Below are 15,294 nucleotides of genomic sequence, written 5' to 3' on the forward strand. Positions count from 1 at the left end.
CCTAGTGCACGTGAAAACGGAAGTTGTCAAATGTTTGTGACAATGGAAGTTAGAACCTACGTGTTCGCGGAGCTGCGGTTACTAGTATGTGAAGACTTCCAGTTAAAATTAGCCCAGGCGCTGAACAGAGATTTTTATTTGTAAACCATCACGTTTTCTAGGCATGCGCCGCCGAGCCCAGGTTAAGAGTTGATAATGATAACGGAAGTCTAAGTGGTGAAGTACGGGCGGAAAATGGTATGGAAGTTAATAACTGCGCATGCGCATCTCCCTGGTCACTAGTACCGGAAGCTTAGACGCGCGCATGCGCGGAGCTTCAGTCACTTGCTGTTACCGAGCCTTAAGGTTAGAGGTCTGCGCATGCGCACTGTGATCCGTCGTGGCATACTGACAGCTGCCCCCTGGCCCCAGGGTGTTGCTGCCGACAATAAAGAGCAGGATCCCCGGAGTGAGTGCACGAGTCATCGCTGCTCGTGTTTTATACGACTTCACGGGCACCAGTGAGTCCTGGACTAGACACATTTCATAGCAGCCAATCTCAGGTCCCCGTGTGACACACGGCAGCGGCTTCCACCACAGGGTCTCCAGGTAAGCAGCCGCTCTCACACGTGCCAGGGAAAACGAGCTGCGAACCACTGTAAATAGTGGTTTTTCGAGGTTTTGAACGGCCCACGCCCATTAAGGGGGGTGAAAATACCCCTGGACATCGGCACCAGCCATAGCAAGCTTTTTTATGGAGAGGGGGTGTGCAAAAACATCCCTAGCACACGTAAAAGTTTTAGAAGCACAATAAAAGGACAGTAGTAACTTCTTATGACAACACAAATGTATAGACTGGTCAAAGGAGGTTTCTTCAATCTTTTATTCTTGGCATAGAACCTTCTCAGGTATGAGTTCTCTGACAGATCGAGAGCCAACACGTGTTTCGTCGCTTCTGTTACATATACATGCAGCTTTGTCAAGGCTCCATCGTCTTCAATATGCAAATGCTAACATATGGTGATAATTCCGACCCACACGGTCCTCCAGCATGGGGAAATCATTGTGGTAGGGTCCAATTAATGACAGTCGCTCTTCAATGTATGATTATGCAAACTTCTCAATTTCCTCCGTGATTCGTGCAAACCCCTCACGCTGGCATCCTCGAGTACGAGGGTGTGGGGATTCAAAAGTGCTTCTTAGGTACTTCTTGGCGGGGCCCCGTTCCCTGCTCACACTGTAAGGGTTTTGTTCAGGTTAGTGGGTGTGTCATTTTGCAGCGAGTCAATGGTTATTTTGAGCGAGTTCAATAGAAATAAAGAGGAGGGACGGGGAAGCAGTGCAGAGGTACAGCTGTGTATGGGGTCCTCAGAGTTGGGGAGGGGCAAGGGTGATCAGGAAGCAGGGTAGGGTGCAGCTGATAAAAGTTGTGTATGGGGTCCTCAGGGTGGGGTGGAGCAGTGGAGGGAGGTGCAGAAGTGAAGCTGGGTATGGGGTCCTCAAGGTTGGCCAGAAGCAGGAGGTAATCAGGGAGCAGGCAGGGCAGTGCAGATGTAAAGTTATGTATGAGGTGGGGAGGGGCAGGAGATGATAGGGGGATCAGGCAGAAGTTGACCTCTTGGGTGGGGAGGGGCATAGGGTGATCGGAGAGTAGGTGTGGGCGGTGCAGAGGAAAAGCTTTGTAAGGGGTCATCAGGGTAGGGTGGAGCAGGCAAGGGTGGTGCCAAGGTAAAGCTGTGTATGAGCACCTCTGGGGTGGGGAGTAGCAGAGGGTGAATAGGAAGCAGGGGGGGTCAGAGGTAACGCGGTCTATGGGGTACCCTGGAATGGGAAGGGCAGGGGGTGATAGCAGGACCGTTCTAGAGGGTAGGCCAGGCCAACACAAAGGAGCCCATGGCACACCTGAGGTCCTTCACAACTGGGCAGCCACCAAATTCTCTTGTTTGTGATGCTTCATGTAAGGCCTGCAATCTTCTTTCTCTGCCTAATTACTTAACTTTAATGTTAGAATGCAATGAATGGGCCTGGTTGAAGGTGTGAAATCAGCAGGGATGGAAGCTTCTGATTTTATGCACAAAGTGGTAGCACATGCCCACTGTAGCTGAAAAGACAGCGTGCTGGTGTAACAGGGTACTCGCATGACAAAATCTGTGACATGAGTGAAAGTAAATAAAATTGGCATACTTTAGAACACATGTAACTTCAGTCAGTCAGTCAAAATTCTTTATTCGATTAATTAAAATCATAAAAGAAGGACGAGCAATACACGGTAACATTTCATCATGGTACATAGTAATACATACAGAAGAATTTATAAATTTATAAAATTAAATTTTTTTTTATAAAAAACCCTAAAAACACATTATACAAGAATAAAATTATAACCATAATCTTAAAAAATTCATTTGGATATAAAAGGTAATCATTAATCAGGGACAGAGTGACTGGTGCTAAAACGATGCTTATTTATACGTGCACCAGCAACCAAAAAACTAGCAACATGAAATGCCACTTTTAGATTGGGTAAAAGTTGCAGGAATAGCATAGCTGGTTTGACTTGAGTAAAACCCATATTGCACAGTATAGGCAGCAAGAATTTTTTTCTACTTTCTTTGTAATGACCACAGAACAGGATAAAGTGCGTTGTGTCTTGAATAGAAAAATGGTCACAATCACAAAGATCAGCATTTTCAGGTCTAGACCACTTTTTAAAATTGCCCAATATAAAAGGAATTAAATCAAGGCAAAATCTTGTTAGGAGGAAACGATGGTATGGTTTGTGTACAGAAAAAAGATATGGTTCCATGCCTTGAACAGTTATTATCGTACAATGTTTCCTAACCGTGTGTTTGTTCAACTCTGTGGCTTCCCTCTCCAGTACATAACGCTCAGTCAAAAGATTTTTGACTGTCTTTACGTCTTCTAGATTTATCAAGTGTATTTCTTGCCCGTGTTAGCGTTTTTTTGCTTTCCATTAGTGCCTGTATTTTTCAGCTTGTGTCCTTCCTGTTTGCCCGCCTACCTCGCCGCCCTCCGTCTTCCCTCCCCGCTCCCCGCCACCACCGCAGACCCCGCCCCTTTTTTCCTTCTGTTCCCTCCCCGCTCCCGCCTCCCAGCTGCTCCGCCCACCCGCGCACTTTGCCTTTATATGGCGACTGTGCGAACGCGCAGCGGTCACGCGCAGCGGGCGCGCCGATTGTGTGCCGAAGGCGCGCCAAAGGTAAGCCCGTCTGCGACCGGATCGCGCCCAGCGCCAGGACCCCTGGCCCCCGAAGACCCCGACCGACCCGCCTGACGTACTCCGCCGCCACCCTCATCGCTCTCAACTCCGGCCGACTCCCAGAATGCCATCAAGCCACACCACGACGCACCCACAGACCTTTCAGCTGCCAAGCCTGCAAATTCAACAGCATCCGGACCTGCCTCACACCAGCACCCGCCAAGTCGAACACCAGCAGCACCCACCTCAAGTGCATCCTGCTCAACACCCGCTCCGTCCACAGACACGCCATCGAACTCTGGAACCTCCTAGACGCCACAGCCCCTGACGTTGCCTTCCTCACGGAGACCTGGATGAACGCCTCTTCAGCTCCCGACATCGCCATCGCTATCCCAGAGGGCTACAAGATCGTCCGGAGGGACCGCAACGCCAACCAGATGGGAGGAGGCATCGCCATCATCCACAAGAACACCATCCGTCTCACGACCAGCTCCGACAACACCCTGACCACCGCCGAACACCTGCATTTCCAGATCCACACCAACCCGAACACCACCCTCAGAGGCACCCTGATCTACCGACCCCCTGGACCACGCACACAATTCAGCGAGGACATCGCCGACTTCGTCAGCCCGCATGCCCTCCCCTCCTCTGACTACATCCTCCTGGGGGACCTCAACTTCCACCTGGAGAACAACAACGACCGCAACACCACCACCCTGCTGGACAACCTCGCCAACCTGGGACTCAAGCAACTGGTGTCCACCCCCACCCACCTCGCCGGACACACACTCGACGCAGTCTTCTCTTCCAGCACAGACATCGACTTCAGCCACGCCACAGAGCTTCAATGGACGGACCACAGCTGCGTCCACTTCACCTTCAACAGAACGACGACCCACCACCACCAGCAACAGGCCGCCCGCAGAAGCTGGAACAAGATCACAGCAGACCAGCTCGCCACCTCCCTGAGCCAGCACCCTCCTGCCAGCTCAGCGAACCCCAGCCAGGCCGCCGACAACCTCACGAAGTGGATCAGCATCTGCGCGGACGAGCTCGCCCCGCTGAGGACCCCGCCCAGCAGACCCGGCAGCAAGAAAGCCCCGTGGTTCACCGACGAACTCAAGAGCTCCAAGAAGAACTGCCGAGCCCTCGAGAAAGTCTGGAGAAGGGAACCTACACCGGACAACAGGACCTCCTTCAAGCTTGCCACCCGGAAGCACCACCAGCTTATCCGCGCCACCAAGAAAACAGCATTCAAGGAACGGTTGGACAACAACGCACACAACTGCAAGGAACTCTTCAACATTGTGAAAGAGCTTTCCAACCCCAGCGCAGGAAACAACGACATCACCCCATCGCAAGACCTCTGCAACTCCCTCGCTTCATACTTCCACAACAAGATCGCGGACATACACAACAGCTTCAACAACCAACCAACGCACACCATGACCGAACAATCACCCCCCACCACCACCCTCCACGCCTGGACCCCGATCAGCACCGAAGACACCATCCGCACGATGAACTCCATCCACTCCGGATCACCGACCGACCCCTGCCCTCACCACGTCTTCAACAAGGCCGACGCTGTCATCGCACCCCACCTGCGAGACATCATCAACACATCCTTCAACACCGCCACCTTCCCTGAGAGCTGGAAACACGCCGAACTCAGCGCTCTACTCAAGAAACCAACAGCGGACCCCACCGAACTCAAGAACTACCGCCCCATCTCGCTCCTCCCGTTTCCAGCCAAAGTCATTGAGAAGACCGTCAACAAGCAGATGGCCGCCTTCCTCGAGACGAACGGACCCCTCACAGTCCGGCTTCCGAGCCAATCACAGCACCGAGACCGCCCTCATCGCCGCCACCGATGACATCCGAGCCCTGATGGACAATGGAGAAACAGCGGCCCTCATCCTCCTAGACCTCTCCGCGGCATTCGACACGGTCTGCCACCGCACCCTAGTACAGCGTCTCAGCAACATCGGAATCCAGGACAAGGCGCTGGAATGGATCATCTCCTTCCTCGACGGAAGAACACAGAGAGTCCGCCTACCACCGTACAAGTCAGAGGCCTCCGAAGTCATCTGCGGCGTCCCTCAAGGATCATCTCTGAGCCCCACCCTCTTCAACGTCTACATGAGCCCCCTCGCGGCCATCGTACGCAAACACAACCTCAGCATAATCTCCTACGCCGACGACACCTGAGGTTCCGTGACAATTGTAAGTGGTGCTTTCGACTCGCACGAATATGGTCGAGTCTGGTATCTATGAACCGCAAATGACGAGTTTAGTAAGTGTGCGCAGTTTCGCTGTGCTAACTTAAACCGTTCGTTTGTTACGTGGGTTTTTCATCTGTACCCACGGGTTCCATCTTAGATACGGCATCCATTTTGTCTCTTGCCCTCAAGTAGCCAGCGAACGGACGCTGTCCGCTTCGCGACCCTGGGACTCCCAAGATATTTGCGGAAGACACATGTTCTTTGTAAGTGTCTTTATGACGAGGGGGATGCTACTGTAAGGCAAATGGCGCCGCTCGAGGCTCATCTTGCCGCACGGACTTATTGTCTCAGCCGTGCATCTCATTAGGCACGTCTCTTTGATGTCTGTATCTCGTGTTTCCCGATACCTCCCCTTTTACACCCTTTCCGATCTCCCCACTGTCTCCGTCTTCCTCTGCACCTGTCTTCATTCCTATTTCGATCTACTTTACTGCCGATTGGAATTTGCTAAATGGTGGGAAGATGGTTTTTATAGTTGGGAACCGCCAAATGTTTCCGCACTCATGTTCCGGACCTCATGTGTTTCAAAGTGACCAAAGCGACCCCTCTGGGGGCTAATTGTGGGAACTGGGTTGTAAACTTTTGTGTTCAATGTTACCCTATGGGTAAAAACTGTATAAAAGGAGCGATCCACAGAACCAATTTGAAGCAGTCTCCCCAAGTAGCACGCTGTGTACTTGTCGTGATCTCTGTGTTCCCTGCAGCAAATAAACCTTGAATCTTTGACGTCAGAGGAAGTGTCCCGTGTCTCTGTGACTTGTACGCCGGAGCAGGTTACCCACGAAGGTTTCAGGTGTTGTGCCCTGGCACCGCTGGGTCCAAAAGAACCCAGTCCTTCAGTTGGCGCCCAACGTGGGGCTGCATCAGTGGTACCGGTCCAAGCCCGACGATCGTGAGGAACTTCGTGTGAAATCTCCGAGGGAAGGTGCACCCCGCTTCATCGATCCTGTTGTCGAAATAAGTGGCCCGAAGACTTTTCCCGCGAAGATTCCCGCCTCCGGACGGCTGCGACGGACTGCTGCCCTGACTGTAGACCTGTTTTGGCGCCTGGCGTAGACCTTGGTAGAGCGAGACGATAGACGGGCCTTCCTGGTGACGCCATCGATTTTTGAGTTAAGTATTTGTGGGTCGCTCCCATGGTTCTTGGTTGTTGACACTCGAGCGAGTGTTTTTGTTGTTCACGCTGTGTGAGTGTTTTTGTCGGTGACACTTTGCTAGCGTACTTTGTTGTTGTATTATTTGACGACTGCAGCCGCCAAAAACCGAGGGTTTTGTTCTTTGCTGGGACCTGGTAAATCCCGTAACCCTTGAAGTTTGTGAAACTCGGCTAGTGTGCAAGATGCCTGGTCGTAGTACTTTGTTTAGTTGTTTCAGACCTTGTGGTGCGGATTCCCTGCTGGAGGACTCGTGTCCGATACCTCCGGTTGGAACTCCTACTTATGATCTATATAGCAAACATGGGCTAGGCCCGATTACCTTTAATGATTATTGGATTAAATATACAAAGAAAGACGGCGACCTTCGTTGGCCACCTCACGGTAGCTTCGAAGCGTCGATCTTAGATAATCTAGAAATGAAGTTGTTCGAACGAAAATCAAGGCCGGCCATGTTTGATGCCTTTCGGTTGTGGCGTAAAGAAGCACGACAGAGAGAAATCAGACAAAATAAACGTAGTCAGCGAGATAATGTTGCTACCATAGTGAAGAAAGCTGAGCAGTTCCAGCGTGATAAGGAGGATAAGGATAAGGAAGTGTTTGAGAGACTACAGCGTATGACCATAGATAAATGTTATCCTGCTTTACCTACGGAGTCGGATAAGAAGGAAGAGGCAGTTGAGGATCCTTTAATGTCCTACCTAATGAAGTCGCCACCTCCGTACGTTCAGGGTACCGCAGCTCCTGTGGTCCCTGTCGTACCTGTTCTTCCACCTATTGTTCCTCCACCTGTTCCTCAACCTGCACCTGTTCTTCCGACTGTTCCTGCTCCTTTGTCTGTTTCTATTCCTACTGCTCCTCCGCTTCCACATACTCCTGCTCCCGCTACTGCTCCTGTTTTGTTAACCCCTGTTGCTGCTACTGTTTCTACTCCTTCTCTTGTTAGTCCTGTGTCTTATCTTTCTCCCTCTACTCGTAGTCGTAATTCTCCTATTGCAGCTAGTTTCTTTCAGTCGCTCGGACCTGTTCATGGGTCTGCTAGCTCTGATGGTCCTCAGAGACGTAGCCAGCTTCCTGGAAACAGAGAACGTGTTGCACTATATAATATGGCGATGGGTTGGATGGTAAACCCCCTTAGAAATCCACCCCGTGTTGTTCTCGAAACGTTTAATCAATTCAACATACCGACCCAAAGGTATGTGTTTGATGAGATGTGCAAGTTCCTACATGATCAGATAGCGGCCGATGCGCCTGACGAGGTGCTGACCGCCCTGTCTGACCTTCGGCTTCAGTTCGCAACTGGGCTGATAGTGGATACTAATGTCCGACGTGCTATTGAGCGGTTGCTATCTCTTCGTCCCGCTCCTATTCCTCATGCACTGTTTGTTGAGGATATTGAAAAACAAGACGAGTCTGGCCAATATCCTATGCGTGAAGTTCCGCCGGTTTGGATACCAGCTGATGCTAATGCTAATCCTCCGGTATTGGCGCACTTTGAGCGAGTGTGGATACACCTCCCATGGAAACGATCGGAAGTGCTTCAGGTGAAACAATCTTTGCCCGATCCTCGTAAAAATCCTACAGGGTATTATAAAGAATTATCGCAGCTCGTAGATGCTACGGTGATGAATCTCGCCGATATCGACATGTTGTTTGGCAACGTCGTACCGCAGCCGGTATGGGCTAAGATTCGTCACCAAGATCACGCAAATGAATTAGGTGGTGATTGGGCTGCCATTACAGCGGCAGATGCTGGACAAGTGGCTGCTACTAAACCCGATCAATTGATCACTGCTCTCCCTCAAAGAATTATTACGTTAATGAAAACGCTTATGCCAGCTATGAGAGTAAATTGGGACAAACTGTCCGCTTGCAAACAAAAGAAAGATGAGAGTGTTTCCGACTTCTTTACGAGGTTTGAGGAAGCATTCATTGACCATAGTGGACAGGATATGGGTACTGAGGGTGGACAGAGGTTGTTTGTGGATAAATTTGTGTCGAATTTGTTGCCCGATTTGAGCAATAAATTGAAGAATTCAGAGAGTGCATGGGCCGTTTCTACCTCGGCTCAGATATTGGCTACGGCACAATATTACGAAAATAGGGAGAAAGAAGAGAATGACCGTGCTGACAAAAAGACAAAAGAGCTGAAAACTAAAGTGTTGCTGCAACAAGCGTATCCGCCGCGTTCCAATCAGAATGCGCCTCAACAGAATAGGTCGCAGTCGCAATTGAATAGATCACAGTCGCGTAACGATTCCTCCTTCCAAAGATCCTCGTTAGGGTATAATCAATGTGCTTATTGTAGACAAGAGGGACACATCAAGTTCAATTGTCCTGTTCTAAATGAACGTAATAGTGGTAATTCGTCTAAAGGAGGCCGTGGTGGTTCACAGCAGGCACCACGTGGTAGAGGTCGTGGTGCTCAAAATGATCGCTCAGACAACTCATCTAATTTTAATAATTGTTTCGATCAACGTGGATCGTCGCAAGGGCGATCGGCGCAGTACACTGTAGATGATTATTACGTCGATCAGGGAACTGACGACAGTAATTACTAGGACAGCCATAGACAAGGAGAGGGAGTGGTATCAGTTCCGGTTGATCAGAGAGGGCCTTACGTCGCAGTTGCTACATCGGGCGTCGTTGAGCCTTTTCTGTTGGACACTGGTGCAGCGAAAAGTTCTATCATGCATTCGAAACTCCCTGGCGCACCTTTGTCTGGCTTAACAAATGTTTCCGTTGGATTCTCTGGCGCCCCCGTTAGCAATCCAGTTTCTCGCTTTTTGCCCCTTCAAATTGGGCCACGTGAGCTCCAAGCTCCGTTGATTTTAACCACGGGTTGTGGTGAAAATCTATTGGGTCTGGATTTGCTTAAACGTTTGTATGCAACATTGTATTGTTCTCCTGCGGGTGTGAAGCTTACGTTAGGAGAGAGGGTTGTCTCTCCTATGTATTTGTCTCTCGATAGGCTTCCACCGGAATTGAGTTCTCTTCCTGCGTCTTTGTGGGCGACGGGTCCAAATGATGTGGGCCTACTTGATATCTCTCCCTATGTTGTTCAGTTGAAATCGAATGTGCGATTGCCACGTATTCCCCAATATCGTATCTCCCTTGATGGTGAACGGGCACTGTTAGCGATCATTTATGACTTGATCGAGAAAGATGTTATTGAAGAGACGCGGGGAAACGTGTGCAATAGCCCTGTACTGCCCATTCTTAAACGTACTGATCCTACCAAACCGCCTGTTTATCGTTTTGTTATCGATTTACGGGAGGTAAATAAAATTGTGGTTCCTCAATTTCCTGTTGTGCCCGACATCACGGCGCTACTGACTCTGATTCCAGCTACGGCATCATGGTTTTCGGTGATTGATTTGAAAAATGCGTTTTTCAGCATCCCAATTGCCGAAGAGAGCAGGGACCTTTTCGGCTTCTCTCTCGGTGGGCGTAGCTTCCGGTTCAAACGCGCTCCTCAGGGCTACTGTGAAAGTCCATCGATTTACAGTCAAGCCTTGAAGGGTCAACTGGATGCGTTTCGGTTGCCGGTTGGTGCGGCCTTAATCCAATACGTCGATGACTTATTGGTGGCTGCTGATACTAAGGACATTTGCAAGCTTGCTACGGTGTCGTTGCTGCAACATCTCTGTGAGTTAAATCACAAGGTGTCACCTTCTAAACTCCAATATTGTTGTCAAGAAGTAACCTATCTAGGTCACTTATTGTCAAAGGAGGGAAGGAGGTTGACCCCAGAGAGGATTGCAGCGATTGCGCGAATGGCTGTGCCACAAACCCAAAGAGATGTGCGTGCCTTTCTAGGTATCACGTCGTACTGCAGGCAGTGGATTCCTAATTTCTCATTGCTAGCGAAACCATTGGTGGCTCTTACGTGCAAGGATGTTCCAACTCCTTTACCATGGACGGAAGAATGTCAGAAAAGTTTTTCTGAATTACGTGATTCATTGTGTTCGGCTCCTGTGCTAGGTACCCCTGACTACAGTAAGCCGTTTACACTATATGTTCACGAGAGGGAAGGTTGTGCTTTGAGTGTCTTAACGCAACCTTTCGGTGGTAAGCAACGTCCATGTGCATATTTTTCCTCGACCTTGGACCCAGTAGCTAGAGCATTGCCGAGTTGTTTGAGAGCAACTGCGGCAGCTGCGGTCTCCATCCGACAATCAGCAGGATTGGTCATGGATAATATGCTTACGGTGATGGTTCCGCATGCAGTCGATACTTTGTTGAATCGTACGAAAACTCAGCACTTGACGAGTGCGAGGTTGTCTGGGTACGAATTGACGCTCTTGGCAAGCCATATTCAGATAAAACGTTGTAATGTCCTAAATCCGGCAACTTTGTTACCAATTAGCTCAGAGTCAGATGAAGTAGTAGAACATGACTGTTACTTGCGGACAGAAGAGGAAACGAAAGGTCGAGTGGACCTTAAAAACACCCCATTGGACGATCCGGATGGCACTCTGTATGTGGATGGGTCATGTTTTAAGTTGTCGAATGGCGATGTGACTACCGCTTATGCTGTTGTAACACTGAACACTGTTGTTGAAACTGCAAGATTGAATCAGAATTCTGCCCAAGCTGCGGAGCTGATTGCTCTTACTAGAGCATGCGTGTTAGCGAAAGGGAAACGTGTGAATGTGTACACTGACAGTCAATATGCGTTCGGTGTGGCGCATAGCTTTGGACGATTGTGGCGAGAGCGTGGTTTCTTGACGTCGCACGGTACGAAGATACAGCATGGCCAGCTTGTGAACGATCTCTTGGATGCATTGACTTTGCCTACGCAAGTTGCGATTGTTAAATGTAGTGCACATCGTAAAGTGACGGATGATGTTGGTCGTGGTAATGCGTTTGCAGATGAGATTGCTAAGGAGACTGCCCGGAACCTTAGCACTCGAATGTATGTGACGAGTTCGGTCAGGTGGCCTACAGAATCAAGTATGTGTGAAGATACTGTTGAGAGCGTGAAAGCAATTCAGAATGAGGCCACCGACACTGAAAAGACGAAGTGGAAAGAAAGTACGGGAAAGTTGGATGCAAATGGTTGTTGGATTGATTTGTCGGATCAGAAAAGATGGATGTTGCCTGACGCGTATGTACTGGCCGTTGTGACAATGGCACATGGGTTGGCACATATTAGCGCGAAAGGTATTTGTAAGTTGTTGTCGCCTGTGTGGAAGAATGATGGAATTACGAAATGTGCTGAACGTCTGGTGAAGAATTGTATGGTGTGTATAATGTACAATCCTGGCAAAGGAACCCCAACTCCTCCTGGCAGTTTTGCTCCTCCTTCGCATCCCTTTGAGGTGATTCAATTGGACTTCATCCATATGGAGCGATGCAATAACCTGAAATACGTTTTAGTTGTGGTTTGCGCATTCTCCCGATGGATCGAGGCCTATCCTCTCAGAGACAATACTGCTTTGTCAACTGCGAAGATCCTACTGAAGGAATATTTTCCTCGGTATGGAATGCCTAGAGTCGTGTGGTCAGATAACGGAAGTGAGTTTGTCGGAAGTGTGATGAAGAGTGTGTGTAAGGGCCTTGGAATTAATCAAAAATTCCACAGCGCCAATCATCCCCAGTCAGCTGGATTGGTTGAAGGGTACAATGGCACCCTTAAACTAAAGTTAGCAAAGATTCAGGCTACGACTGGTCTTTCGTGGCCTGACGCTTTACCCTTAGCATTACTGTCAACAAGGGCGACTGTACACTCCCGAATAGGGCTTAGTCCCTATGAAATAGTGTTCGGCCGTCCTGCGAATGTGTGGGGGGTTCCTAGGCCAGGGATATTTTCTGATCTTGAGTATCCAATGTTGATTGACTACTTACATGACTTGACTGCTAAACTGAGGTTAATTCACCAACAGGTTTACGACGCATTGCCGACGCAGACGGAGGGTCCAGGCCACCAGCTCCAGCCCGGAGACTGGGTGGTTACACGCAACTTTTCACGAAAGAACAATCTGGACCCCCGGTTTACCGGACCTTACCAGGTGCTCCTGGCCACGAGGACTGCCGTTCGTCTTGAGGGGCGGAAAAATTGGGTACATGCTACCCATTGTAAGCGAGTCCCTATTCCTTTGCCGGCAGACCCGTGGGTAAGGAAAGGCATTGCATCATCAGAGACAGAAACATTGCCGGTGTTTGTGCCTTTCAGCGACGCACAGCCTGTTGGAGAATCCTCAGCGCAGCAGACAGCCACTGTTGAACATTTGTCAGCAAAAGACTCGAGACCAGATCAATCAACTGATCAGCAGGACGCTGTCTCTTCAACGGATCCTTTGTTCGACGAGCAGACACGTCCCGGGAAACATCGATATTCTTTGCGATCTCACACTAAGGACAAATAAAATTTTCTTACTTTGCTGAAATCGAAAACTGCATTATCCCCGTTTCCCGTGATCAGTTTTGAACATTCGTATCACTGTAATTTTTGTACATATATTGAGCTTCCTCCTTGTACCTTTTTCATTTTACAGCAGAGAGACTTTGTGCTTGAATATACGTATTGTGTATTGAAGGCCGTAGGGCCGCGCGCGTACTTCCTTCTGGATAGTAGGTCTTGACGCTAGGTTAAAGGCCGTCGGTTCCTAGGAACCCCTAGGGATTGACTATTGCTGCACAGAACGGAGTGCGTCAAGAAACGTTGCGGACGGTCGCAGGGAATGGCATTCTCGAAGCTGAATGATTTGGAAGGAGCTCAAGACTACAGACTCAAGCTGCAGCAACTCAGTCGTACTAAATGCTTCATATTTCGATTGTTTATGTTGTTTTTGACTGCTTCTGCATTATTGGCGGGTGGGGTGTATTACACTATGTCCTACTTCTTACCAGCTACACCTACTCCTATTCCTTACCCTAATCTTACCACTACTGCTTCTCCCCATTCTTTTCACATGTTACCGGAACACGAGCAGGCTAGACGTGTAGAATTCCGCAATAATTCCTTTATTCAGCTCCTTCATCAGCATCAGTTAGTGGTTAACACTACTAATTGTTGGGTGTGTGGGTTGATGCCACATACTACAGATAAGGGAATTCCATATCTGGTGTTACCGTATAGTTCCCAAGGGTCAGCTCGAGCATTTCAAACAATGTTTCGAAGCGCACTGGGTTTCCACCCCATTCGAGAACCACATTCCCCCTACTCTGGCCCCACCTCGTATCAGAAGCCTTTATCGATAGCAATAGAGGATATGGAGAGTGAGATCCATGACTATTCGCTTATCCCTGAGGAAGAGGTACGAGCCTATAAGGTCCTAAGTAGAGGTGAATATAGTGTGTTCACTAGTGAAAAGCAGCTCAAAAGCTCGCCTCCAATATGGGTCGTACCCCACACTGGTAATTTTTGTATCATGGGTCGTGGCCGAAGATCGCAAGCCCGACTTGGAGCAAGTGGTTGCATCGAAAATTACATTTTGCCGATGTTCTCATCCCCTGTGTTTCTGGCTGCCAAGGGTACCTACTTTATCTGTTATGATCGTGCATACACATGGTTGCCCGCAGACTTCATGGGCACATGTTTTATTGCAAATCTGTTGCCTCCGACGTTCACTGTAGATGCCGATTATCATAAGACTAGAGTTGTGCGAGGCGTAATTAGCGAAGAGGACACTGCCGGTCAAGAGGCAGGAGACTTTTTCAAGGGTTTCCTCCCGTTTTGGGGACCTATGGTTAATAGTAGGAACCTGAGACAGTTGACTCGAGTGGTAGAATCGACAGCTAATATTACTGCCAGTGCCCTTGGTAATATCACCACAGAACTTCAGGCGGAGAGACTTATGACGTTACAAAACCGAATGGTTTTAGATGTCATCCTAGCAGATCGCGGTGGGGTATGTAAGGTGATCCATTCGAGCTGCTGCATTTTCATTCCAGATAATGCTCCTACTGTCTATCAAGCCATCTCGAGGTTGCATAAGATCTCCGAATCCATACACGTGGATGTAGGGGATTGGACGCTACTTGGATGGTTTTGGGGCCTGATGTCGACTTGGGGTTGGAAAATTCTGATGATCATTGGAGTTGTGGTAGTGTTCCTGTTCACGTGTTGCCTTTGTGTACAGTGTGGTCCTGCCTTATGTGGCCTCTGTGCTACAACGTGTATGAGACAACCATCTGTTACCAAGGGGACTCGATTGGACAGAGCTATGCTACAGCAACATCTCGAGGGTCTGATGAATATCGAATATGATTCCGACTAGTGCTTGCCTACATGAGGGCAAAAGGAGCGTCTGAGGTTCCGTGACAATTGTAAGTGGTGCTTTCGACTCGCACGAATATGGTAGAGTCTGGTATCTATGAACCGCAAATGACGAGTTTAGTAAGTGTGCGCAGTTTCGCTGTGGTAACTTAAACCGTTCGTTTGTTACGTGGGTTTTTCATCTGTACCCACGGGTTCCATCTTAGATACGGCATCCATTTTGTCTCTTGCCCTCAAGTAGCCAGCGAACGGACGCTGTCCGCTTCGCGACCCTGGGACTCCCAAGATATTTGCGGAAGACACATGTTCTTTGTAAGTGTCTTTATGACGAGGGGGATGCTACTGTAAGGCAAATGGCGCCGCTCGAGGCTCATCTTGCCGCACGGACTTATTGTCTCAGCCGTGCATCTCATTAGGCACGTCTCTTTG

At 49.3% G+C, this 15,294-nt stretch overlaps 1 pseudogene across 1 annotated transcript in view; it reads left to right on the forward strand.

Annotated features, from left to right (window-relative positions):
• The first annotated feature begins 349 nt into the window (after nucleotides 1-349).
• The window catches only part of LOC147709792 (uncharacterized), a 48,373-nt pseudogene continuing 33,428 nt past the window's right edge, over nucleotides 350-15,294 (forward strand). The window contains exon 1 of the transcript XR_015296732.1: nucleotides 350-588. The product of XR_015296732.1 is annotated as an uncharacterized LOC147709792 (transcript). The remainder of the gene's footprint in view (nucleotides 589-15,294) is intronic.

Source organism: Lissotriton vulgaris, chromosome 6, assembly GCF_964263255.1.
Source record: "Lissotriton vulgaris chromosome 6, aLisVul1.2, whole genome shotgun sequence".
Lineage (NCBI taxonomy): Eukaryota > Metazoa > Chordata > Amphibia > Caudata > Salamandridae > Lissotriton > Lissotriton vulgaris.